The sequence below is a fragment of the Lepidochelys kempii genome, chromosome 2 (assembly GCF_965140285.1).
Source record: "Lepidochelys kempii isolate rLepKem1 chromosome 2, rLepKem1.hap1, whole genome shotgun sequence".
Taxonomy (NCBI): Eukaryota; Metazoa; Chordata; order Testudines; family Cheloniidae; genus Lepidochelys; species Lepidochelys kempii.
Genome location: NC_136381.1, coordinates 233367151 through 233393977, shown reverse-complemented (window position 1 = coordinate 233393977; position 26827 = coordinate 233367151). Strand labels below are relative to the sequence as shown.

Below are 26827 nucleotides of genomic sequence, written 5' to 3'. Positions count from 1 at the left end.
AATGCTTTTGTCTTGGTGTGGAGATAAAATTATTGATGTTTGTGAAGCACTCAGACACAACAGTAATGAGCGTCATAGAAGAGACCATGAGGAAATAAATAATTATGTACTCAGAGCTGGCTTGAGATGGTGTACAGTGCCCTCTAATTGAAAGATGGGGATAAAAATACTGAACAGCTGCCTCATTCCCTGAGCGCTATTTATCCTGTTTACTGAATGAGCTAGGAATCCTTTGGAAAAAATAATATATGGTCATGTAATTAAAGAGTGTCATACTGCATATGTCCAAGAATCTGGAATTAAGGTTGTACAGGCCATCTAAATTTCAGCACTTCCCAACTTTTGAGCAGTTGCAACATAGATAACAGTCTTTTAACGTAGTGGTTTTGTATGGGGTTTTTATTGCTGCAGTGCCTAAAGACCGAAGTAGGATCCAGGCACTGTAGAGACATAACATGACAGAGTAACCATGAAGAATGTAGTCTAATTTAACACCAAATAAAATGAGTGTGTGACAAATAATAGGAAGGAAGAGGTGAGAGGGAGGATAAGGGTAACAATAATAATATACATTTAAGTAGGCTAACAATGTGCATAACTCAAAGGTTCTGAATCTGCTAATTTTTAAAATGCTATCTGTCTGTAAATAAATATCAGTAATTCCCACTGGAGAGGGAGTTATCCTGGGTGAGATATAGGGGTAGGAAGAGGCTTTGATCTACATCGTAAACTTTAAATGCTTATAGCTTGATTCTCCGTTCACCCTGTTTTCACACCAGTGTATCTCCATTGACTCCCCAGGGATTAGTCTTGATTCTCATTAGTGTGAGAGGAGACTCAAGCTCTTTGACTTTAACATGCATAAGAATATCTGGCTTTCCATGCTCCTACCCTATGAATCTCCTATTTTCCCACATTCCTTTCCATACCCTGCCTCCACTCATCCCTCCTCCTGAGGTATCATTTCTGAGACCAGACTGCATGGTTCCATGCCAACCAGACCACTATTTCTAGTCCATGTCCCTTCGAATTCAATGTACCTTTACCCTATCTCCTACCTTCTCCCTCTCAAATTCATGCTTGGAGTCAGTAGTGATTCAGTTTCTATAAACATCTAAAAACAATAGTAAGCCTCATTCTGTAAAGATGTGAAAATAGCTCTTGTGGGTCGGATTCAATCCACTGAAGTCAAAGGAAAGACTCTTAGGGACTTCAGTGGGCTTTGGATAGGGATCTATATTGTTTTAAAAGAAAATTCAGTAAATATCTGTGAGGTGTTGAAAGGGGATTTGGAAAGCCAAACATAATGAGGTAAATGAGCTCCTGGTGGTTGCTGAAGAAAACACACCCTCAGTATTCCTGGCAACAGAATCCTTCCAAATCAGCAGACAGCTATGAGTCAGACAGGTACTTGCCACTTTATATCAGTTTCTTGATGTTACTGTAGAAAAAGTGGTTAATATATCAGACAGCCAGTGTATTAACAACAAATCATGCGGGAATTCTGATAGTGTTCATTTACCATGTGTCACTGACTACACAAGCATTCCCTTAAAACCAGCTCACTACCAGACAATGTCACAAGCACAAAGTGTTCAGCTTCCATGCTGTCTATCTGAGAGCATAGATATGGTTACAAGGTACTTAGGAACATGAAAAGACTCAGACATCTTCAGCTAATCCACTGTAAGAAATAATTTAGAAACAGTGTTGGGAATAGTTGGCTATTGGGTCTCTGTCACTGTTCCATATTGTAAGTTAGATAATTGTTTAATATTTTTGTAATATATTCAAATTTAGCTAAGAAGTTACTGTTTCAAATGTCACATCTTTCTCTTGATACCAGATATCCATTGCAAAGGTGGACAGCTACTTCTGTTTCGTGCCTGTAGAGCTCAAACACCCATCAGGTTGATCACTTCAATTGGCATCTGAAAAATATAGTTTAGAATCCCAGATAAATTTAATCACACATTTTAATACTTCCAGGAATATCTTGCAGGCTTTTGAAGGATAAGTTGTATCTTTTGAATCATTTTTGTCCCATCAGGTCTCTACATCCCCTTCTTGTGGAATCTGTGGTGTTCTCTTACTCGTGCTCCTAGGACTTATATAGTGATATCTTGTGACTTTTATTGTTCATTGCCTTCCTTACTAATCTCACAGTAATTTATTTTTATTAGTATGACCAGTTCTTTCTTGTATAATATATACATTGTAATTGGTCACCCTTACAGGGGGATGGCCAGAGCATTTTGTTAAACCAAATTTTGCACTTGACAGCATGCCCATATATACAACTATTCAGATGCAAGTGTTTAAGGCACTTCAGCTACTGGGCCTTATAGGTTCTACTGGGCCCAATAAAGCATTCTCCCAACTAAATTAGTCCTTCCTCGGCCCTCAGACACCCCATTTCCCTGACCCACTCTTCATACTTCCAAATGCTCAGAATCTTCCCACCCCCTTTCTGATTTATGACTCTTCTAGAGCAGGGGGTTGGAGAGCAGCAGAATCACTAACCAGCAGATTCATCACTTTGCTTCCTGCAACCTAAGCCTTCTCAGCTGATTCATCGCAGGATGGTCTAAATGTACCCTTTAAAGCAGTGCTGGTGCTAGCCGATTGGGAGCCCTAAGTAGGAATATTTTTGCCTCCCCTCCCCAACACATATTAATAATTAATAGGGGGCCTGCTTGAGTTGCTTGGGGCCCTAAGCAATTGCTTAGTCTGATTATGCCTAGTGCTGGCCCTGATTTTAAAAAAAAAGTGCCACTGTGGCTAAACAATAAAGTAGATGAAGCAGGATAGCTAATGTGGTGCCAATTTTAAAAACAGGCTCCAGAGGCAATCCTGGCAATTACAGGCTGCTAAGCCTAACTTCAGTACCAGGCAAACTGGTTGAAACTATAGTAAAGAACAGATTTATCAGACACCTAGATAAACATGATTTATTAGGGAAGAGTCAACATGGCTTTTGTAACATGGCTTCTCCTTTTACAATACTTCCTACAATATTCCAGGCCACATACTGCCAACGTTCTAAGCATTTATTTTTTCCTCAAAAAATTAAATCTACTTCCTGATGTAGAATCTTCAAATGCAGAGTAGGGTTGCTCCTCAGGCATTTAAAAAACAGCAAGCATTTTATACCACAGCTAAAATCTATTAAAAATCTCTAGCCTTAGGTAGTGTAATAAACCATCTCTAGCAAAATAACTAGAGTTACAGAATAAAACCCAGAAACTGCTGTGTTTGTGAGAGTGTAGAAACAGCACTGAATTGAAGCACACAAAGAAACAGAGCATTTGGGAAGCCTTATTACAAAACTGCATGGGATTTAAATAACTTTTTTTCTCCTTCTTGCCTCTTTTAAAACAAAGTAATTTGCTTTCTAAATAATCATTTTCAGAACTTAATATTATATTTATAAAGTTACAGCTCCCTGTCACAAGAACAATAAAGTTCTCTTCCTCAATGTTTGGGCCATTCCAAAGACTTGCTCACCTAAGCTTCACCGTACTTGCATCACGGAATCAACTCATAAGAGAGTTTTATAATTCCAGACCCAGATTGAGACAAGAATGGAAATCCCTGTACTGTGAATATACAAAAACAAAGTATAATATCAACATTATTTTAACATAATGTAAAATACAGAGAAAAAGAGGGAATCTAGATTACGCTTGTTAGTCTGGTCTTCACTTTTGGGTACAGCATCCATGGTATGCCCATTGCCAGTCATAGGATTTCTACTTGACGTTTGGCTCCTGGAATTAGTAGAAATAACTCACCCAAGCCTAAATGTGTAACACAGATGTTTCAGAAAAGTGGTGTTATATATGGTATGTTTATCATTTAGAAACAATACGTAAGATAAGGACAAAATGAGACTATTGACTCATTTTCTTTGGTTTTCTTGATTTAGATCAGAATTAAACAATTAAAAAAGGAATGAGTTTCATACTCACTTGTTAAAATCCACTTTAATTGTATTGGATAAGTTCATATTTAGTCTGTCATATTGTTTTACTGAAGATTCATGATGCATGGTGCTGTATGTCTAGGCAAAGTAAATATGTTACAGACATGAAGAAAAAACCCACATGCTTTTGCGTATATACTGAACTATTTCAGTATGTAAACACATCACAGTTCATTCAGTGAATCTGGAAAAGAAATCCAATAACAGCCTTGGATCACTGAAAGGATTAAGCATGGCTGTGGGTAACCCTTCATTTTTACCCTCATAAAAGCAGAAGTAATAAAATAGGCTAAATGTATATATATGTTTACATCCTTATTAAAGGGATTTTTTTTATATCTAAGGAACAATTTATATGCACTTTCTTCATATAGCAAACCAGGTCCTATTAAACAATCTGGTCATGCAATGACTAGAAGTTATTAATGATCCTAGATTTCAGATAGATTGTGGGAAAGGGTTTAAAGGATTAAAATTTGGAATGATCTTGTTATCTGTGAGGCCCTGGAGATGTAAAATTTAATATTGAAGACAAACTAGGATGATTTGTGAATTTGAACTCACAGATTATGAGAAACTTTCAGATGATGGTAGCAGTGCACTTTATTACTTTGATATTAATGACAAATATTTCAAAGAATAAATTACACCATACAATGTATAAACTAAGTAATTTGAATGAAGAGTTTCTTGTGTCATCATGAACTGTTAGAATTAAACATAAAGTTTATTTTGCATAAATCCAGAATAAGAGATCTTTCTATATGCATTATTCCAATATATTGATGACAAGCTTAATTCTTGCATTGGAAAGGCAAGCTACCATATTCAGCCAACTGACCAAGCATGTATGGGATTACGGGACACTAACATTGAACACCAAGATACAGATGTGCATCTGAGCATGTTGTTATATGGTGGCAAGGCCTGGACTACCTACAACAGTCATGAGAGAAGGCTAAACACTTTCCACACCTGCTGCCTTCACTCTATTCTAAATATTAAGTGGGAAACCAAAGTTTCTAGCTCCAAAGTACTTGAGAAAGCAAAATTGCCAAATCTAACCACTGTTCTCAAACACAGAGCTCTCCATTGACTTGGTTATGTGCACTGGATGAACAATGGATGCATTCCAAAGGATCTCCTGTACAGAGAACTTGAGGATGCTCCAAAACCATTGGGATGACCTAAAAAGAAAAGGAGTACTTGTCTCTCAGGTGCCACAAGTACTCCTTTCCTTTTTGCTTATACAGACTAACACGGCTGCTACTCTGAAACCTGGGATGACCTAGACTCAGGTTCAAGAACATTTTCATGAAGGACTTGAAAACTTTCAACATCAACACCACAAACTGGGAAGATGTAGCTGTTAAGAGGCTACAGTGGAGGGCTGTGCTGCACCAGAGAGTCAAAGAGGCTGAAGAGAGGTGATTTAGAGAGAGGAAAGTAAAGAGGAAAGAGCAGCAGGCCTCAAGTATCAGTAATGCACCAGCTTCTTCCTCTGGCTCTGTGCCAAGGGCTGTTGCTCAAGAATTAGACTTTTTAGCTGCTTGCAATGCTTCAGCATGACACATAGCAACTGAACTGCTTTGGTGCTCACACCATTGTCTCTCAAGATGGTTGGCTGCCATTCACATTGGTTCCCATAGGTGATTATATTTGTACTATATATTTTGGTGTTCCTCAGTATTGCCAGTTCCAAGTGTTCAGAAGTTATGAGTCAGGCCATAAGATTTTTTTTTAAGTCTCATGATTTTTAACTCAGAATAGAGGTTTTCATTTATCTTCTGTTTTTTGTGCCTTTAGGGTTCACTTGTTTCACATTTCCAATCTTTTCTCGGCAACAATTAGTGCTAGAAATTTACTTTTCCAAATGAAAGCTGAGATGCTGATGCAAGCTTTTGATGCCAGTGGCAGGGGATTTAAGAAAAACTTAAGTGTCATGATAAAGTCATGAGGGTTGGCAACACTGGACCTTACTTGACAGCAGGATGACCTAAAACAAATCAGTGCATTCTGACTACTTCAGGTATTTGATAGGCAGTTCTTGAGTGATGCACTGTCTGCAGGCAATTGTTTCTTCTTAAACAAATATTTCCTTTTGTTTCTGGCTTCTTCTCTGCTATTGTCATCTTCTCTCATGACTTCTCATTTAATTTTCTTCAAATGGAATCATCTCAAGAATGAAAGGCTGAGACTACAGTGAAAGGAATAGGAAGCACAAGGTGGTCCTGCAGAAATCTGTATATCGTGGAAATGAGCTGGATGGCGATTCTCTCTGCAGGAAAGAGTAGTGATTTGGGGGAGTGGCAAGGGTTTGATCAGCAAACTATGGGATACACTGGACTGACTGTAGTGGCCACAACCCAGTTGCACAGGTGAACTGTTTCTGGGTTCAGATGTGAGGGAGGAACTGATCTCAGGCAGAGTTGGTTCACTCAGGCAGTGAGTTTGGGACTAGACTTTCACTGTTTCTGTTTATCATATTCTGTTTCTCTATACAGACACCGGTTTAAATTCCAAAGCAGCATATAGTCCTTAGCATTTTTAAAGTGTACCACAACAGTGATTTGCATGCTTCAAAAAGCCTATACTCCAATTACAGCTATTTTGCACAGTCAGAATAAACTAGAGTGAACATAGATGAAAGAAAAAAAGTCCCCAGGGCATCTGTCCGTCCCCCCTCCCCTCGTGGACCCCCCTCCCCGGATGCATTATTTATGCTGACAGAAGCTCATTCAAATTTGGAATAAATCTAAAATATTCTTCATCTCCTACTCTTTTTCTATTGATCCTTTAAACTAATTGTTTTTATAAGTACATTTCCGTTGAAATTTCTTCTTCTTTGTTGGATTTTCCTACCCTTCCTGGCCTGTTGATGACGATGGTGGTGGTGCTGATATCATCCATAGTTGCAGAGGAAAAATTGAATCTTGAATTTCTTATTTTGGCACATAAGAGGGGAACTGGCTTGTTTAAACACAACTTAAAGTGCACTTATTTGTAATTTCTTATTAAAGGTTGTAGATATACTCTGTTAGGGACAAATCCTAAACCCGGTGACTGGCCTCTGTAGCCATCCAGGCAGATGCACTGGAGGAATGAATCCTCCCTCAAAGGCGGTGGAGCCACTCTGTGGAAGTTACTGCAGTGCAGTGGCCAAAATGACCTCTGAAGTCTTTCACATTGGGGAGGATCGACACAAAGGGAGAGAGTCTCCAGCCCCACCATTTCCACACGCCTTGTGTGCTGCTTTGAAGAGCCAAGTTCTGCCTACACTAGGGTGTGCAATTCCATCAGACTCTTCCCACAGCTTTTGCCGTAGAACCTCACTGATTCTACTGTCTGCCAGGGGAGCTGTCACACTCATGGAGGAGGGGGCCGGATTGTAGCCTTGCTGATCTGGAGTTTTAAATGTAGGTGTTTATAAAATGTTTAATATTTTTAGAAAAAAAGAAATGGGAGTCTTAAATCCCTACTGGAAATTCCAACTGAAAATTTTTAACTGCTTTCTACAGGTTCCAGTGGCAATTAGTTGTTTGAACAATGTAATGGGGCCTACTGGGTTAATGGTTTACTTGTCCTTGGGTTAATGGTTTACTTGTCCTTGAGTAGGAGAGACCTGCAGAAATGAAATCATGCTTCTTGAAGGATTTTAATGGAGTTTATTGGAATTTTCATAAGGTTTGCCAGAAAAAAAAGTTTGGCCTTTAACGTTTCCTTCCAGATTGGTATCCAAGCTCAGTGACATACTTAAGCACCAGGGCCATCCTTAGGATTTATGGGTCCCTATGCAGTATTATTAAACTGGTGTTCCTATGCCTGACTTGGGGCACAGCCATCACCCCCACATGTGGACCCCCAGAGGACCCTGCCCCCATAGCTGACACACACTGAGCTTCGTACACAGCAGCTGCTGCAGCTGCCTGGGCTCGCAGCCCAGGGTGGAGTGGGTAGGGACAAGGCAGCAAAGGATACCGAGCCGCCCGGCCCACCTCACGGTGGTGGAGAGTCACAGTTCCCCGCAGAGACGCCCGTACCCTCCGTCATGCAGAAAGTGCCACGCCAGCGCATTCAGCTCTGTGAATACGGCCCCTGCCTAAGGAACTGCAGCACATGCTAGGTGTGTGGGAGCTGACCCACTTTTACCTGCTGTCCCAGTGGTGCCCCAAATTTTTGGGTGCCCTATGCAGCCACATATACTGCGTATGCCTAAGGACGGCCCTGTTAAACACATATGTAAATGGGGGAGTGGTCCTGCTATTGAGTTCGCCTGGAGTGAGCCCAGTGAGGCTTACATCTTGCCAACTTCTCTGAGGAAGCTCATAGTAGGAAGGTGATATGGAAGGGGGGGGGGTTCAGCTGTTGTGACCTGCACTGGATGTGCCATGTTTGTCTTTCTTCCACAGGACAGAAGTGACTTTGTCTGTACAAAGTGCAAGCTGGTCTCCATATTGGAAGAGACGATTGAAGGTCTGGAGCAACAGATAACGACCCTGCGTTGCATACGAGAAACGGAGGATTTTCTGGACAAAAGTCAGGATATGCTTCTACGGGCACAAAGCTCTAAAGATTTAGAGCAGGTTGCACAGCGGAGCCAAGAGGCCAGTGAAGAAGCTTGGCAACATGTGACCTCCAGAAGAAGAAGGGGGAATGTCCGGGTTCCAGCAACGCGGACACAGGTAACTAACCGCTTTCATGTTCTCTCCACAGGTACCATTGTGGAGAGTGGACCAGATGATATGTCTGGGGGGAGAAAGCAGAAGGAGACTCCGCTGGTTGGAAGGCATGAGATGCACTGTCCTGAGATGGGGGGTTCCATGACCACCACTCCCAAGAGAAGGAGGCGGGTGGTGGTGGTTGGGGACTCTCTCCTCGGGGGGACTGAGTCATCTATCTGCCGCCCTGACCAGGAAAACCGAGAAGTCTGCTGCTTGCCAGGGGCTAAGATTCACGATGTGACGGAGAGACTGCTGAGACTCATCAAGCCCTCGGATCGCTACCCCTTCCTGCTTCTCCACGTGGGCACCAATGATACTGCCAAGAATGACCTTGAGCAGATCACTGTGGACTACGTGGCTCTGGGAAGAAGGATAAAGGAGTTTGAGGCGCAAGTGGTGTTCTCGTCCATCCTCCCCGTGGAAGGAAAAGGCCTGGGTAGGGACCATCGAATCGTGGAAGTCAACGAATGGCTATGCAGGTGGTGTCGGAGAGAAGGCTTTGGATTCTTTGACCATGGGATGGTCTTCCATGAAGGAGGAGTGCTGGGCAGAGACAGGCTCCACCTTACGAAGAGAGGGAAGAGCATCTTTGCGAGCAGGCTGGCTAACCTAGTGAGGAGGGCTTTAAACTAGGTTCACCAGGGGAAGGAGACCAAAGCCCTGAGGTAAGTGGAAAAGTGGGATACCGGGAGGAAGCACAGGCAGGAATGTCTGTGAGGGGAGGGCTCCTGCCTCATACTGAGAATGAGGGGCGATCAGCAGGTTATCTCAAGTGCTTATATATGAATGCACAAAGCCTTGGAAACAAGCAGGGAGAACTGGAGGTCCTGGTGATGTCAAGGAATTATGACGTGATTGGAATAACAGAGACTTGGTGGGATAACTCACATGACTGGAGTACTGTCATGGATGGTTATAAACTGTTCAGGAAGGACAGGCAGGGCAGAAAAGGTGGGGGAGTAGCCCTGTATGTAAGGGAGCAGTATGACTGCTCAGAGCTCCGGTACGAAACTGCAGAAAAACCTGAGTGTCTCTGGATTAAGTTTAGAAGTGTGAGCAACAAGAGTGATGTAGTGGTGGGAGTCTGCTATAGACCACCGGACCAGGGGGATGAGGTGGATGAGGCTTTCTTCTGGTAGCTCGCAGAAGCTACTAGATCGCACGCCCTGGTTCTCATGGGTGACTTTAATTTTCCTGATATCTGCTGGGAGAGCAATACAGCGGTGCATAGACAATCCAGGAAGTTTTTGGAAAGCGTAGGGGACAATTTCCTGGTGCAAGTGCTGGAGGAGCCAACTGGGGGGGAGCTTTTCTTGACCTGCTGCTCACAAACAGGGAAGAATTAGTGGGGGAAGCAAAAGTGGATGGGAATCTGGGAGGCAGTGACCATGAGTTGGTTGAGTTCAGGATCCTGACACAGGGAAGAAAGGTAAGCAGCAGAATACGGACCCTGGACTTCAGGAAAGCAGACTTTGACTCTCTCAGGGAACAGATGGGTAGGATCCCCTGGGGGACTAACATGAAGGGGAAAGGAGTCCAGGAGAGCTGGCTGTATTTCAAGGAATCCCTGTTGAGGTTACAGGAACAAACCATCCCGATGTGTCGAAAGAATAGTAAATATGGCAGGCGACCAGCTTGGCTTAACGGTGAAATCCTAGCAGATCTTAAACATAAAAAAGAAGCTTACAAGAAGTGGAAGGTTGGACATATGACGAGGGAAGAGTATAAAAATATTGCTCGGGCATGTAGGAATGAAATCAGGAGGGCCAAATCGCACCTGGAGCTGCAGCTAGCGAGAGATGTCAAGAGTAACAAGAAGGGTTTCTTCAGGTATGTTGGCAACAAGAAGAAAGCCAAGGAAAGTGTGGGCCCCTTAATGAATGAGGGAGGCAACCTAGTGACAGAGGATGTGGAAAAAGCTAATGTACTCAATGCTTTTTTTGCCTCTGTCTTCACGAACAAGGTCAGCTCCCAGACTGCTGCGCTGGGCATCACAACATGGGGAATAGATGGCCAGCCCTCTGTGGAGAAAGAGGTGGTTAGGGACTATTTAGAAAAGCTGGACGTGCACAAGTCCATGGGGCCGGACGAGTTGCATCCGAGAGTGCTAAAGGAATTGGCGGCTGTGATTGCAGAGCCATTGGCCATTATCTTTGAACGAGGGAACGGGAGAAGTCCCGGATGACTGGAAAAAGGCTAATGTAGTGCCAATCTTTAAAAAAGGGAAGAAGGAGGATCCTGGGAACTACAGGCCAGTCAGCCTCACCTCAGTCCCCGGAAAAATCATGGAGCAGGTCCTCAAAGAATCAATCCTGAAGCGCTTACATGAGAGGAAAGTGATCAGGAACAGTCAGCATGGATTCACCAAGGGAAGGTCATGCCTGACTAATCTAATCTCCTTCTATGATGAGATTACTGGTTCTGTGGATGAAGGGAAAGCAGTGGATGTATTGTTTCTTGACTTTAGCAAAGCTTTTGACACGGTCTCCCACAGTATTCTTGTCAGCAAGTTAAAGAAGTATGGGCTGGATGAATGCACTATAAGGTGGGTAGAAAGTTGGCTAGATTGTCGGGCTCAACGGGTAGTGATCAATGGCTCCATGTCTAGTTGGCAGCCGGTGTCAAGTGGAGTGCCCCAGGGGTCGGTCCTGGGTCCGGTTTTGTTCAATATCTTCATAAATGATCTGGAGGATGGTGTGGATTGCACTCTCAGCAAATTTGCGGATGATACTAAACTGGGAGGAGTGGTAGATACGCTGGAGGGCAGGGATAGGATACAGAGGGACCTAGACAAATTGGAGGATTGGGCCAAAAGAAATCTGATGAGGTTCAATAAGGATAAGTGCAGGGTCCTGCACTTAGGACGGAAGAACCCAATGCACCGCTACAGACTAGGGACCGAATGGCTAGGCAGCAGTTCTGCGGAAAAGGACCTAGGGGTGACAGTGGACGAGAAGCTGGATATAAGTCAGCAGTGTGCCCTTGTTGCCAAGAAGGCCAATGGCATTTTGGGATGTATAAGTAGGGGCATAGCGAGCAGATCGAGGGACGTGATCGTCCCCCTCTATTCGACATTGGTGAGGCCTCATCTGGAGTACTGTGTCCAGTTTTGGGCCCCACACTACAAGAAGGATGTGGATAAATTGGAGAGAGTCCAGCGAAGGGCAACAAAAATGATTAGGGGTCTGGAACACATGACTTATGAGGAGAGGCTGACGGAACTGGGATTGTTTAGTCTGCAGAAGAGAAGAATGAGGGGGGATTTGATAGCTGCTTTCAACTACCTGAGAGGTGGTTCCAGAGAGGATGGTTCTAGACTATTCTCAGTGGTAGAAGAGGACAGGACAAGGAGTAATGGTCTCAAGTTGCAGTGGGGGAGGTTTAGGTTGGATATTAGGAAAAACTTTTTCACTAGGAGGGTGGTGAAACACTGGAATGCGTTACCTAGGGAGGTGGTAGAATCTCCTTCCTTAGAAGTTTTTAAGGTCAGGCCTGACAAAGTCCTGGCTGGGATGATTTAATTGGGGATTGGTCCTGCTTTGAGCAGGGGGTTGGACTAGATGACCTCCTGAGGTCCCTTCCAACCCTGATATTCTATGATTCTATGATTCTATTGTGGGGAACTTTTCTGGCTTATAAATTACCCTAGTGGAATTGGCTCGTGAAAGGATCTGAGTCCTCACTCCCATTCTTTTTACCCAGAGGCCTGCCTGATCTCAAGGACTCCCCTTCCACTCTTCTGTGTGGCAGAGTCCTCGTAACCCCCAAAAAGCTGGGCCCAGGATTCCTGGGGCTCAACCCCCAACCTTGTTGTGGTCACTTATGACAGGGGCTAGTGTGTCCTCACTCCGGGGTGCTCTCTCTGCACTGGACACTTCCCCAACCCACTGATCATTGTATATAGTTCAAAGCAAATACAATTTATTAAACAACAGCCATTTAAAAAAATAAGGAAAAAATGGGAAACGTTAAAGAAAAACACATAACCCGCTCTGTGGGCATGGGGACATCACAACCAGCAGTCTCTAGAATGTAAGGGAAGTTCAGTCTGTTCCTCACATGTCCTACGCCTCCTTCCCAGACCCCGGCTGCGCTGCAGGGATGCAGTGGGTTGGACACTTGTTCTTGCGGTGGGTACATGCCCTCAGGGTCTAGGTGGCATAACATAAACTGGAAGTGACTCCCAGAGCTGTTGAGCCCTGCCCCGTACTATCACAAGCAACTCTGCCATATAATCATTTATTTTTTGTGCCATACCTAGATTAGCTTTAATCTCTTTCCCATCCACACTACACAGTGGCTTAATCTCATCCTTCCTTATCTCTTTTTATATACATAATTTAAAAAAAATCTTATTTATTTTAATTTCCTTGGCAAGAGCTAATTCAGCTTGACTTTAGCAATTCTCACTTTATTCCTACATTTTCTAACCTCTATGATGTAGCTTTCTTGGCTGATCGACCCTTTTTGTATTCCGTGTAGGCTCTCTGCTTACTCCTAATAACCTTTCTGAGGTGGTTATTTATCCAGTTGGATCTGAACCTTTTCCCTACAAATTTTTTTCCCCTTGCTTGAGATGCAAATTTCAGATAGTTTTTGTATAGTTGATTTAAAGAAATTCCAAGCCTTCTCCACACTGAGGTCCTTGAGCTCTTCAGTCTAGTTGATTTCTTTAACTAATTCCCTTAATTTCCAAAGTCTGCCCATTTGAAATAAAAATCATAGTTGATAACCTGGCTTTGATTCTCTCTCTAATTTATTTATCTCTCTAATCATATGAAAGAAATCTCTATCTATATCAAAGACTGACACAGGGTTTATAGCAGACCCCTTATGCTATCCCAATAGAACCTCTTTTTCAATCCTTCCCCAAACTGATTTTTTACTTGAATAGATTCTGTTTTGTCCATACAATCACTTATTCCTTTACAGTTTACTTCTTTATTGATGTACAGTTATACCCTGCCACCTTTATCTTTATTGCTGTCTGCTAAACACCATATACTCTTAAATACCCATATTCCAGTCATGAGTGCTATTCCACCATATTTCTGTAATCCCTATAATATCTAGTTTATCTCCTGCAACAGTAGTTCCAGTTACTCCATTTTATTATCCAGGCTTCTTGAATTCATGTACAAGTATTTCAGTTGTTTCCCTCAGACCTCATCCAGTTTTCTAGCTGGGATAGATATAGGCCTTTCACTAACTGTAACACCTACTTGACTACTACTCCAATCAATGTTTGTATCTGTTTTTCTCATTGCTGTCCATACTCTTAACTTGTGGTGGTCCTTTATCGCTTACTTTTTTCTTCTGATTTTCTTCTTCCTGTGTTGTGAAGCCATGCATGGAGATTTCATGAGTGTCTCAGTCTTCTCCTCTCCTCTTTTTGCCTAAAATCCTGCTTATCAATCATGCCAGCCTTGATCCCAGAAGATTAATACCTCAGGTACTTGAGTAGAGTCCATCAATTGGGAAAAGTCTTCTTTCTGTGAATGCCCCCCAATGGTCAGTCATTCCAAAACTTTCCTCATAGCCCCAATCCTTGAGCCCCCAGATTCCTCATTATCTTGTCATGCCTTCCCTTCTTTAGAGACCAGAAGTATTCCGCTGAAAGTTACCTGAGCTTCCACTTTTGTACCTAGCCGAGCACAGTTATCCTTGATCCATTCTAATGGGAATTTAGCAGTGTCATTTGTCCCAAATGTGCAGCACAACCAGTGGTTAATTTCCCAGCTCCCATCACAAACATTTTCAGACTCACATCCACATCTTGGATCCTTGCTCCTGGCAGACAAGATACTCTTCTGTTCTCTCGATCTGCTCGGATGACAGGCCTGTTGATTCTTCTGAATATGGACTCCCTGATCACATAGACCTGTCTCTTCCTGATGTTGGCATGATTCTGTTTTATGTTCTCTCTTGCAGATCCTGTATTTCATCCCAGTTTTTTCTTAGGCTACAGTCCCTGGCTATCTCCATAATCTCTGGTTTCTTACCCTGCCTTATCTCATGGTCATATTTTTCCATGGATCACCCTCTTCTTCTCACAGTTTGCCCTCCAGGTCCTTTCATTGCGTAGGTATCCACAAATCTGAGTTGTCTGTACTTCCTCCTGTCTCCCCTCCTGCACTGTACATGTAAATCTCCATCTGAATTCCATCATTGTCTCCAGCTGCATCTGTACTCTTTGAATCTTCTCTGCCATGAGCGCTATCAGGCAACATTTCTTGCAGAAGTATCTTCCTTCAGCTATCCACTCAAGGATGATGTACATCCCTCAGCTTCTGCATCCAACCATCTTCTTTGTCTCCTCTCCTCTATTGGTCACTTCTAGTGTTACCTCAGTAATCATCAAAAGTAACTTATTTTCTTGTGTGCTTTAATTCCAGTGGCTCTAAGAAGCAACTGTGCAAGGTTTTTTCCTAAGGTGCTCAGATATTATTGTGATGGTGACCATTCTTGGCCCAGTTCTATTCAATATCTTTATTAATGATCTGAAATATGAAAACACTGTTGGTAAAGCTTGCAGATGATAAAATTTGGTGAGAGTGGTAAATTAGAACAAGTCAGGGATATGGATTCCTTGGTGAGTTAGACTCACTTGAACATTTATTTTAATACAGTCAGTTGCAAGTTATATATCTAGAAAGGAAATGCAGGTCACAATTAGGTTGGGGTCTGTATTCTGGAAAGCAGTAACTTCAAAAGCGTTCATAGAAATGTAGGGCTTGAAGGGACTTTGAGAGGTCTTCAAGTCCATACCCTTGAACTGAGGCAGGACCAATCTCTGCCAGATGTTTGGTCAACCTGCACTTAAAAATCCCAAGCGATGGGGATTCCATAACCTCCCTTGGTAGCCTATTCTAGTACTTATTATCCTTAGAGTTAGAAAGTTTTTCCTAATATTTAACCTAAATCTCCATTGCTGCAGATTAAGCTGATGACTTCTTGTCCTACCTTCAGTGGACATGGAGAACAATTGATCACCATCATCTTTATAACAGGCCATAACATATTAGAAGACTGTTATCAGGTCCCCTTTCAGTCTTCTTTTCTCAAAACTATACATGACCACTTTTTAACCTTTCCTCATAGGTCAGGTTTTCTAAACCTTTGATAATTTTTGTTGCTCTCCTCTACACTCTCTCTAGTTTGTCCACATCGTTTTTAAAATGTGTCATTGTGAATTGGATACAATATCCGAGCTGAAGCATTACGAGTGCTGAACAGAGAAGAACAATTGTGTCCTGTGTCTTGGATCTGACACTCCTGTTAATACACACCAGAATGATACTAGCCTTTTTTGCAACTGCATAACCTTGTGGGCTCATATTCAATGTGTGATCCACTATAACCCCAAGATCCTTTTCAGCAGTAATGCTCCTTTTACAGTTATTCCACCATTATGGTGGATAACTGACTGAAAATGACTGTGCTGTGTAATGTGATGGGTAAGAGTCCAAATTCGGTTCTTGGATGTATAAGCAGCAGAATATTGAGTAGAAATAGAGAGGTGATATTACTTGTATATGGCATTAGTGATACCATTACTGGAATACTGTGACCAATTCTGGTGTCAACTCTTCGAAAAGGATGTTGACAAATTGAAAAGAGTTTGGAAAAGAGCTACAAGAATGATCTGAGGTCTGTAAAACCTTACTTACCTAGAGACATTGGAGGCTAGGTAAAGGCTGCCAGTGACCTTAAAAAACCCCTCTTCTCGGGGCAGGGGTGATACAGGCTGCAGCGAGGGTAGTGGCAGCAAAAAGGAAAGGTTTCTCCTAGGGGGAAAGCTGCCTTCCCTCCCTATAGAGTTTTTATTGCAAAATATTTTCTATTTTAATTCTAGCAGTCATTAAGAGGCATCTACTATAATAAACTGCATCTAATTGAAAATAAGATTAAAAAATACTAGGTTTGTGAAAAGAAAAGGAGTACTTGTGGCACCTTAGAGACTAACAAATTTATTTGAGCATAAGCTTTCGTGAGCTACAGCTCACTTCATCGGATGCAGCGGTTTGTGAGTATGTTGATGAAAAAAATCTGGAGAACTAGATAATTTTGTTGCCTCGGGGTGATCTGAATTCTGATCCAACTTCTTCAAATGTTGGCTGTGCTCAAGAATTCAGTGAGTTTTAACTATATGGCATAGTTGAAGACTGCCTTATTTACATCATTCAGGACAACAAAGGTCTGACCATACACTCCTACCCACCACATTACACAGGAGAGTCATTTTCAGTTGGTTATCCATCATCATGGTGGAATAACTGTAAAGGAAGCATTATCGCTGAAAAGGATCTTGGGGTTATAGTGGTTCACACATTGAATATGAGCCAACAAGGTTATATAGTTGCAAAAAAGGCTGATATCATTCTGGGGTGTATTAACAGGAGTGTCAGATCCAGGACACAATTGTTCTTTTCTGTTCAGCACTTGTAATGCTTAAGCTAGGGTATTGTATCCAGTTCACAGTGCCACATTTTAAGAAAGATGTGGACAAACTGGTGATAGTTCAGAGGAGAGGAACAAAAATGGTCTTTATTAATATTACACACATACACACACAAAATATTAGAAGAACATTATTAATGTTGCAAAGTCAAGCAGAGTTAGGAAATTCCAGGATTCAGGTTGCCCTTGCAACATTAATTTTGCCCCCTTGTGCAACATTATAATGCAGTCATTGATTACATGATCACATACTATATTTTCCCACAGATCTCAGCCTCATTCAGTAGACAAAGAAGACAGTGCTGACATAATGAACAGATATTCCATATTTTGTCCTGAATGACATGAATAAGGCAGTTTCAAATTTGCCATCTAGTTAAAACTTATTGAACTCTTATGCATAGACAACAGTTGAAGAAGTTAGGTCACAATTAAACTAAATTATTAACAACTGTTGTATCTAATTGTTATGATTACTGACTATGGATAAGATCAAGTTAGTAACTCAGGTCACTCGTAAGTGAGGCCATTGTTACATCAGAGGTAACTCAACCAATCACAGAATCATTGAAATGTAGGGGACCTCAGCTGGTCATGAACCTTCCTCTTCAACTAATTTGCATTGATAGACTATGTGGCCCAATTGACACTATTCTTTAAGAGTTCTGTGGTCATGCTAATTGCTGAGACTCATCAGAAGGAACAACTGCTTCAGTGGGCTGGATCAGGTTTGTCAAAGTGAGTCTCCTACTTGACAAGGTGAACACCCTCCTCAGAGCATAAAAGCATGAATTAAAGGAGGGCTGAATAGCACCCCAATCTCCATACATTCACATATCCCTCCTGCTCTTGTATTTCTGCTCTTTCTACTCCTCCTTCCTATTACATCCCTCAACTTTGAAACCTTCTGATGTGTGAGACAAGCCATTGACGTGTGTGATAAATGTCCGAAATGTGGAACACCTGTGTTTTGTTGCAGGTTTCATCATAAACAGATTATAATATTTTAAACTATAAAATGTGATTTAATTTTTTTCACTTTTTGAATAAATTAACCAGTGTTTCAATCTGTTGGAGATGAGGAGGGGTTAGAGGGAGCGGTCACTCTGCCTAGACTGCTCAAGATTTGAGAAGGGATGCAGGTCAGTCCCTGAATCAGCTTCTTGTTGGCCATCATGGAGAGGGAAATTTGGGGAGAGAGGGTAGATCCTGCTCAAGCTGCCCCTAATTCACATAATGCAATCCCCCAAATTCCTAATTCAAGTAAAGCTCCTCCCCATTCCTTAATTCAAATAATGCACACCTCACACATACAGTTCAAATAATAGTACCACCTGCTCCCCAATTCACTTAATGGAGCCCCCTCACAAATGTAATTAACAGGGGGCACCTCTATTTGCAGAAACTGCTATTGTTTGCTTCCTGCGGGCTTCACTAGCCCTAGAAAGCCCTCAGCTGCTCATTTCCTTACTGGCAGCTCCTGGCCTCTCTGATGAGCAGAGACTTGTGAAGGACCGAGTACTGCTGGCTGGGTTCGGGTACGGTTTGGACAGGGGATGAGGGAATTAGTCAACTGGGTGACACCATTGTCACAATAAGGGAGGGGGAAGCAGGAAATAGGCTGCAAAAAGAGTCCAGCACCTCAGAGCTGGCTCTGCTTCTTCTTCATTCCTCCTTCTTGTGTAAATAGTGTCAGCCTACCCTGCTCCCTTCTCTCTCTCCTGCTCCCCTGTCTAAAGCTCATGGTCTGCTCCTGGGTAGCTCCTTCTCTTTCCATCTCAGGCGGTTTTGCTCCTTAAAGGGGGTGGGGAACACAGAAGGGTAGGAGGCCCAGTATCCCTCCAAGTACAGCAGGTATCTCATAATAGAGTACACTGGACAGTTCTGCACATCTCTGGTGAGCTTCCCATGCCTGCTTACGTCCCTGATCAATCTTCCATGCCCAACCTACCCAGGGCTGTTGTCCCCCTCCCCTGGGTTCTCTCTCCACAGTGCTGCTTTGTGATGGTAGAGTGCGGAGGTGCTAAATGGGAAGGTGAAAAGTGGGCGGAGGCAGAGGGTAGGATTGTGGTGGGGTTTCAGAGGGAGAAGGGCTGTGTGTGAGAAAGGGAGCAGTGTTAGAGAGCCTGGGGCATAGGAACAGACATCTGGGTTGCAGCTCCACGGCTATTCTCTTTTGGGGCATGCTGGAGCTGAGCCAGCAGAGTCACGAGGAGCCTTTTGAGCACTGATGTTCTAATGTAGAGGGGCTGGGTTGTCCATCCCAGACTCCTACTCAGTGCACAACATTGGTCCCCTGCACATAACTTCCAGGTCCCTTCCAGCCCTACATTTCTATGATTCTGTGATAACCCTATTCCTCTCCAGGCCTGATACACATCCGTGGCCTCTGTCCACTATCCTGAACATTGCCACTAAATGTCCCTGTTCGCTCTACATTCCTGCTTACTTACCCTGAACCCCACAATTGGATGCCAATGACCTGTGCGAGATGGTTTTGAGTTAGCATTTTCATTTTCATAGCTGCTAGGAAAATGGAGAAAAGGATGGGTGCCAGTACGCAACCTTGTTTTACACTAGTTCAGAAGACAAAGGACTCAGAGGTAGAGCCACTGCACAGGATGGAGGCAGTCATCTGGTCGTGGAGGAGTCTTACAATGGTGATAAATTTACTTGGGCAGCTAAATTTTGACATGATTTTCCACAGAGCCTCACGGTTGATAGAGTCAAAGGCTTTGGTCAGATTGATAAAGGCATATACAGCTCCCGGTGTTGTTCTTGACATTTTTCCTGGAAGTTCCTGGCTGTGAAAACCATGTTGGTGCTGCCTCGTGATCATCTGAAGCTACACTGGGACTTTGGAAGTACTTCCTCTGCAAGAGGGAGCAGGTGATTCAGTAAGATTCTAGCAAGAATCTCCCCAGCGATGGAGAGGAGGGCAATGCCTCGATAGTTGCCACGTTCGGCCCTGTCTCTCTCTTTGAAAATGGCGAAGATGTTAGTGTTACGTAAATCAGTGCAGTTTCTTTGTTGCACCAGATTTTGAGGAGCAGCAAATGAAGCTTGTTAGAGATTATATCAGTAATTTAACAGAAAAAAAGTGTGTGGAAATGCACAGTTGAGGCACATAAACAATGGTGGCTCTGCCCAGTAATGACATCATGAGAACCTCCCCCAACCTAATATTTAACCATCATTTCCCTTTAATCTAGCACCACAAACACTATAATGCCTTAAGTATCATATTTATTGCATGGCATACAGGGCAGAGTTAAAAGATTGTTTGATATATTGCTAAACCTTAACACATTTGGGTTTCTTTTAAGTTCAGTCTTAACTCTGAATTTCCTGGATGTGTAATGCTTGTTTTGGGGATAATTACAACATGCTTGTGATCATTTTACTTTTAAATTACTGATATGTGCTATCAACTTAAACTCCATCATAACATTGTATTTGTCTGGGACTCATCATGAGAATTATTAATTAAAACTGAAAAGTAGGTAAACAGCAGAAGTAACATTTAGTCATTGCAATTTCATCCTAGGGTCAGGGCCAGTGTAACCACTAGGCAAATTAGGCGGCCGCCTAGGGTGCCAAGATTTGGGGGTGCCAAAAAGGGCTCCGGCGGGATGAGCGGCGACGAGCTCGCAGGTAGGAGGCAGCCGGGCGGAGGAGGGGCGGGGTTGCAGTTGCCCCCCTGCGCTGATCACTCTCCCCTTGCAGGTGCCAACCCCATGCCCAGCCCCGGCTCCCCTGGACCCGAGAAGGTGAGGCAGGCTGCGGGGAGGGAGCGCTGGGCACCCGGGCTGTGGGAGTGAGGCGAGGGGGAAGGCTCGGGCTGCCAGGGAGAGGGTTTCATGTGCTGCCTGGGGGGCTCTGCCCCGTGTGGGGGAGGCAGGAGCCTGCTGGTGCTGAGGGCTTGGGGGGGACCCTGAGTGCCAGGCTCTGGGGGGAGGAGTGGCATGGCGTGGCTGGCTAGGCTGAGGGGGGAGAAGCCGGGGGGGGGGCGCGGGGGAGGCTGTATGCCAAACTCTGTAGCCGGGGGCAGGGTCCCGTGGGCCGGCCAGGCTGAGGCACGGGCTAGCTGGGCCAGAGGGGGCTGCGTGCCACGCTCTGGAGACGGGAGCAGGACTCAGGCATGTGCCGGGCAGGGCTGGTGGGGGGCTTGCTGTGTCCTGGGAGGGTGCTGTGTGCTGGGTGGGAGAAGGCGGGGGGGGGTGCTGTGTGCTGGAGGCTCTGGGGGGAAGCAGAGGGGTTGTGTGCCGGGGGGCTCTGGGGAGGGCTGTGTTCGGGGAGAGTGTCGGGGGTGGGTGGGACAAGCATACTGCTTCACTACGGTACAAAGTGGTAATGTTCGTGCACAGCCGTTACCCATTCTGACAGCCTGTTTATAATGCTACGTTTACTAGTTTTTGGAGGTTGTTGACTGAGGCTAACTATTTTTTGTTGTGTTGTTTCAGATCTAAGACTCTGGCAATTGCTGCTGCATCATTTCGCTAATACTTTGTGTCAATTATGTGTGAGTCCGGGGGAGAGGGGGAAGGCAGGGCGCAAAGTGGAAGTTTCACCTAGGGCGCAAAATATCCTTGCACCGGTCCTGGGGTACTTAAGAAACTCGGTGAATCAATCTTGGAACAATTAGCAATTATCTTCGAGAACTCATGGAGGACGGTGAGGTCCCAGAGGACTGGAGAAGGACAAACATGTCTTTAAAAAGAGGACCCAGAGAATAATAGACCAGTCAACCTAACTTCAATACCTGGAAAGATACTGGAACAAATGATTAAACAATCAATTTGTAAGTACCTAGAGGATAATAGGGTTATAAGGAAATTTGTCAAAGGACAAAAACATGCCAAATGAACCTAATTGCCTCCTTCAACAGGGTTGGGTGGATAGGGGATTTCATATATCTTGGTTTTAGGAAGGCTTTTGACACAGTTGCACATGACTTTCTCATAAGCCAACTAGGGAAATGACGCCTAGATAAAATTACTAGAAGTTGGGTGCACCACTTGTTGAAAGACTATACTGAAAGGGTAGTGATTAATGGTTTGTTGTCAAATGGGAGACCATATCTAGTGGGAGGCCTCACAGGGGTCAGTCCTGGGTCTGGTACTGGTCAATATTTTTCATTAAAGACTTGGATAATGGAATGGAGAGTATGCTTATAAAATTTTCAGATGACACCAAGCTGGGAGGGGTTGTAAGCACTTTACAGGGTAGGATTAGAATTCAAAACAATCTCGCCAAATTGGAGAATTGATCGGAATTCAGCAAGATGAAATTCAATAAAGACAGGTGCAAAGTACTTCACTTAGGAAGGGAAAAACCAAATGCACAAATACAAAATGGGGAAATGATCTGAATGCTTAAAAGGATCTGGGGGTTATCGTAGATCACAAATTGAATGTGAGTCAACAATGTGATGCAGTTGTGAAAAAGGCTAATATTGTTCTGGGGTGTGTTAACAGGAGTGTTGTATGTAAGACATGGGAAGTAACTGTCATGTTCTACTCAGCACTAGTGAAGCTTCACCTGGAGAACTATGTCCAATTCTGGATGCCACACTTCAGGAAAGTTATGAATAAATTGTTGAGAGTCCAGAGGAAAGCAACAAAAATGATGAAAGGTTTAGAAAACCTCCCTATGAGGAAAGGTTAAAAAACTGGTCATGTTTAGTCTTGAGAAAAGAAGACTGAGGGGGGACGTGATAGTCTTCAAATATGTTAAAGGCTATTATAAAAAGGACTGTCATAAATTGTTCTTCATGTTCACTGAAGGAAGGACAAGAAGTAAGGGGCTTAATCTGCAGCAAGGGAGGTTGAGTTAAATATTAAGAAAAACTTTTTAACTATAAGAGTAGTTAAGCTCTGGAATAGGCTTCCAAAGGAGGCTGTGATATCACTGGAGGTTTTTAAGAAAAGGTTGGACAAACACCTGTCAGTGATGGCCTCGATTTATTTGGTCCTGCCTCAGTGCAGGAGGCTGGACATGATAACTTCTCAAGGTCCCTTCCAGCCCTACATTTCTATGATTTGAAATCAAAAATATATCTACTGTTCCAGTTGTTCTTTTGTACTTGACTACTGTGTCTTTAGAATGCTTTCTATTAATCAATATTTGATTCAGTGAGACCACCAGCTAAGAAAATAAAGGAGAAGAAAAGTCGAAAGTCTGTTATATTGTGTTTAATTGAGAATAAGGGATGAAATAGTCTGTTCAAATTTCAGCTAGTATTTCCTTTTAGAATTCAGGCTGTTAAAATAAAGGAAAAGGATAGTGAGATTCTAGATCTTGGGCTGGGAATATGTTCCATTGTACTGGGTTAGCTTGCAGACAGCAATGGAAGACATATTTACATTGTCACCAATGTCAGAAGAGGCTAACCTTGTATAGCCAAAGCAGCCACAGGATATTTCAGCAAAGATTTGTTTTTTAAATTGACTGTCATTGTGATGACTCAGACTCTGCTGAATACCACTAAATTGTAACTGAGACTTTTATTAATATTTCACTTGGAATTTTCTGCTGGAACATTTCTTAATGATAGAAGTTCAAGTAATGGTGATATATATTTTCCTTATAAGTAATTTTGAATGTTCATAAATGTGCTTACTATAAGTATGATATGGGAAAATAAGTTCTTATTTTTGTCTAAGAATATAGTAGTTAAAATAAATGTCAGGCTCCATTTAGCCAATTGTTGAAACCTCCTGTCTTGTATCTGAGGTGGTTTGGCAAGGTCCTGTCTTGCATTTGGAAAGGTTTGGCTGATTAGCTGATGGGTATGCTAAAATGGCATAAAGAGCCCTTTCAGATGACAGTTATTAGATTTAATTACGAGACTATGTTGTATTTGGATATACTGTGATATAAGGTTGAAAGCTGGACAGTTTGAAGGGTGGGTTTTTTTGGTTCCTCCTTATTAGAGGTAATTTTATGGCTGTCATTCATGTGTAATAGATGTAAAAGGTTTTTTTTCTAATACTATTTTCTAACCGTATGTTCTCTCCTTCTAAGGCCCTGAAGATCTTTCTCTTAAGGGTTTAAAGGATTAGGAGAAGAAATTATAATAAAAGAAACTTGTCTGACCAGATCCAATGAAAGCAAAACTTTGAGGATAGTTTTCCTGCTGCATTGCTTTCTTGTCATTATGATTACTGTTAAATTCTAATTTATCTTTTCTTCCAAAAGTAGGTTTGTGATCCCTTACTGAATAAAAACAACATTTTTCAGAAATATTGATGCATAAAAAGCAATGCAAAATAGTGGATTTCTAATAGGCAAACTTTAGGGAGCCAAATGTGTGGAGTGCTATCTGATGGATTGAAAAGGAAAGATGCTCAGGAGACTATATAGGTGGCCCAGATGAAAATAATTTTGTTCAGACTAAAGAACAGGAAGAAACAGATCACACCAATATATAGCACAAAAAGAATCTTTAAAAGGACATTGTTGGATAAACTAATAATGTCTCTTAAAAATGACAACACTCCTTTACGCATTTTACTAATAACATGAGATTATTAGAATTTAAACAACTTTAAAAATATACTTTGCTTTTTACTATTATTTGTTTACATTTACATTTTACTCTTCTTGAACAATGAACACAGATGAGGTTGTTTCATTTTTGTTTACAATTAGTGTCAGGGGCGGCAATTGTTTTATAATTTTTGGTGGTTCACAGAACAGGTCCAAGTCCCGTCTCCTCCCACACCTGCCTTGTAAGCTGATATATATTTTTTAAAATAATGTAAAAATGGACTGGAAACAGTAAGCGTGTAACAGTTTCCCTTTATTGCACAATGTGGGGGTGTGGGGGGGGATGAGGGCTCTGGCTGGGGGTGAGGGCTCTGGGGTGGGACTGGGAATGAGGGGTTTGGGGGGGGGATCAGGGCTAGGGCAGAGGGTTGGGGTGCAGGGGTGAGGGCTGCAGAGTGGGGCCAGGGATGAGGGGTTCAGGGTGCAGGAGGGGGCTCAGGGCTGGGGCAGAGGGTTGGGGTGCAGGGGGGTGAGGGCTAGGGATGATGAGTTTGGGGTGCAGGCTGGCTGCCCTGGGGCTGGGGCCAGAGAGGAAGACTCCCCTGAGCCCTCTCCCCACTGGCAGCAGCGAGCTCCGGAGGATGGGAGGGGAAGACCTCCCCTGTCGCTCCCCCCCCCCCCCCCGCCCCGCCCCGCCCCGCCCCGGCAGCACACTCACCCCGCACCACTGTCACTGCATGTGCTCCTAGGGCCCCCTCAGGTCCAGGAAGCCCCCTTACCCCTCCTGTGGTTGGTGCAGGGGTGGGAAGGGGCTGCCATCACGTATGCACCTCCTCCCTCCGCAGGTGGGAGCTCTGCTCCCTTTTGTAGCCAGCAGCGGCAGCCGCCGGTGAGGGAGCACAGCGCAGAGCGGCAGGGCAGCCGCCCGCTGCCCAGGGCGCAGGCAGGGACACTCCCGGGGAAGCACATGGGGGCAGGAGGCAGGGCTGGGGGATGCTCCGGGGGAGGTGCATGGGGCGGCAGGCAGGGCCGGGGGAGGGACCTGGCCCCGAACATTGGTGGAGCCGGGCCCCCGTGCTCTGAATATTGCTGGAGCACGGGCACCACGGGCCCATATAACTCGTCACCCCTGATTAGTTTTACTTTTTCTTTTTTGTAGATGCACAAGATTTCACTTGTAAACAATGCAGGAGAAGGTTGCTAAACTGCAAACCTGCTCTAAAATTGTAAAAGTATATATGCTACCTTCTAGGCACTGATTGATTAATGCCCCGAAACAAGTCTAGGATACTCAGAGTTTGCAAATGGTGCTGGTGCCCCTATCAATCACAGTATTCACAAAGTCCACAAATCTCACCACTTCACATTGGGGCTCCTCTTTATTAGTGCAGATTATTTGATGTGGTCTAATATATTGTATTTAGGGCCTGATCCGATGCCTGCTGAAGTCAGTAGGAGTCTTTTCATTGACTTTAATGGGTGTTGGAACAGCCCCTTACAAAATGTTAGTCATGGTAGTATCTAGGCACTGATTAGGGAGGTTCTATTTTATTCTTGTTTGATGCAACATCCATGGTGTTTTCTTAATTTCAGTGTTTGCATACTCTGTACACTTCAAAAAATATTTTTGTGGTGTGTTTCCCTGTCTTAGTATGAAATAGGGATTCTACTGTAAAAACTGTTGGAGTTTTTATCATTAGAATTTTTAAAAAATTCGGTTCAATTTAGGACTTTAAAAATTCATGTCACAATGGCCCTCCCTGCTTCCAACAAAAAGAGCTTGAAGTCTAGGCGAGATCCCAAAGCTGGGTTTTCCACACAGTGTGTTGCCAGCTCCTGTGCGAGACTGCTGGCTGGCTATTGTTTAACTTTAAGAACATTTTATGAGTGCCCTGTTTCTTACATGTGGTTCAATGGTCAAAGGAGAAATTAATAATGAGCTTCCCAGCATAAAATAACTGTTCAATACTCAAAGCTTCACTGAATAATTTTCTTTTCTAAGATACAGTTGAAGACAATTTACTGAAACTGGCAGTGCAAAAAACTAAAACTGCATGCTTTAAAAATACTTTAACATATTAGAAAATTGTACTAGAGTGATAAACTATTAACCATTCACTTTTGGAGACCAAAGTTAAGTTGCTAGTTGTGATGCTTCCCAAGGTCAGAA

At 43.3% G+C, this 26827-nt stretch overlaps 1 long non-coding RNA gene across 1 annotated transcript; it reads right to left on the bottom strand.

The window, feature by feature from the left end:
* LOC140907686 (uncharacterized) lies at positions 1 to 25590 on the bottom strand. The gene is made up of 4 exons (XR_012157576.2): positions 25376 to 25590; positions 3972 to 4063; positions 3508 to 3599; positions 1 to 1931 (listed from the first exon to the last, which is right to left on the bottom strand). It is a non-coding gene; the product is annotated as an uncharacterized LOC140907686 (long non-coding RNA).
* Positions 25591 to 26827: the final 1237 nt, after the last annotated feature.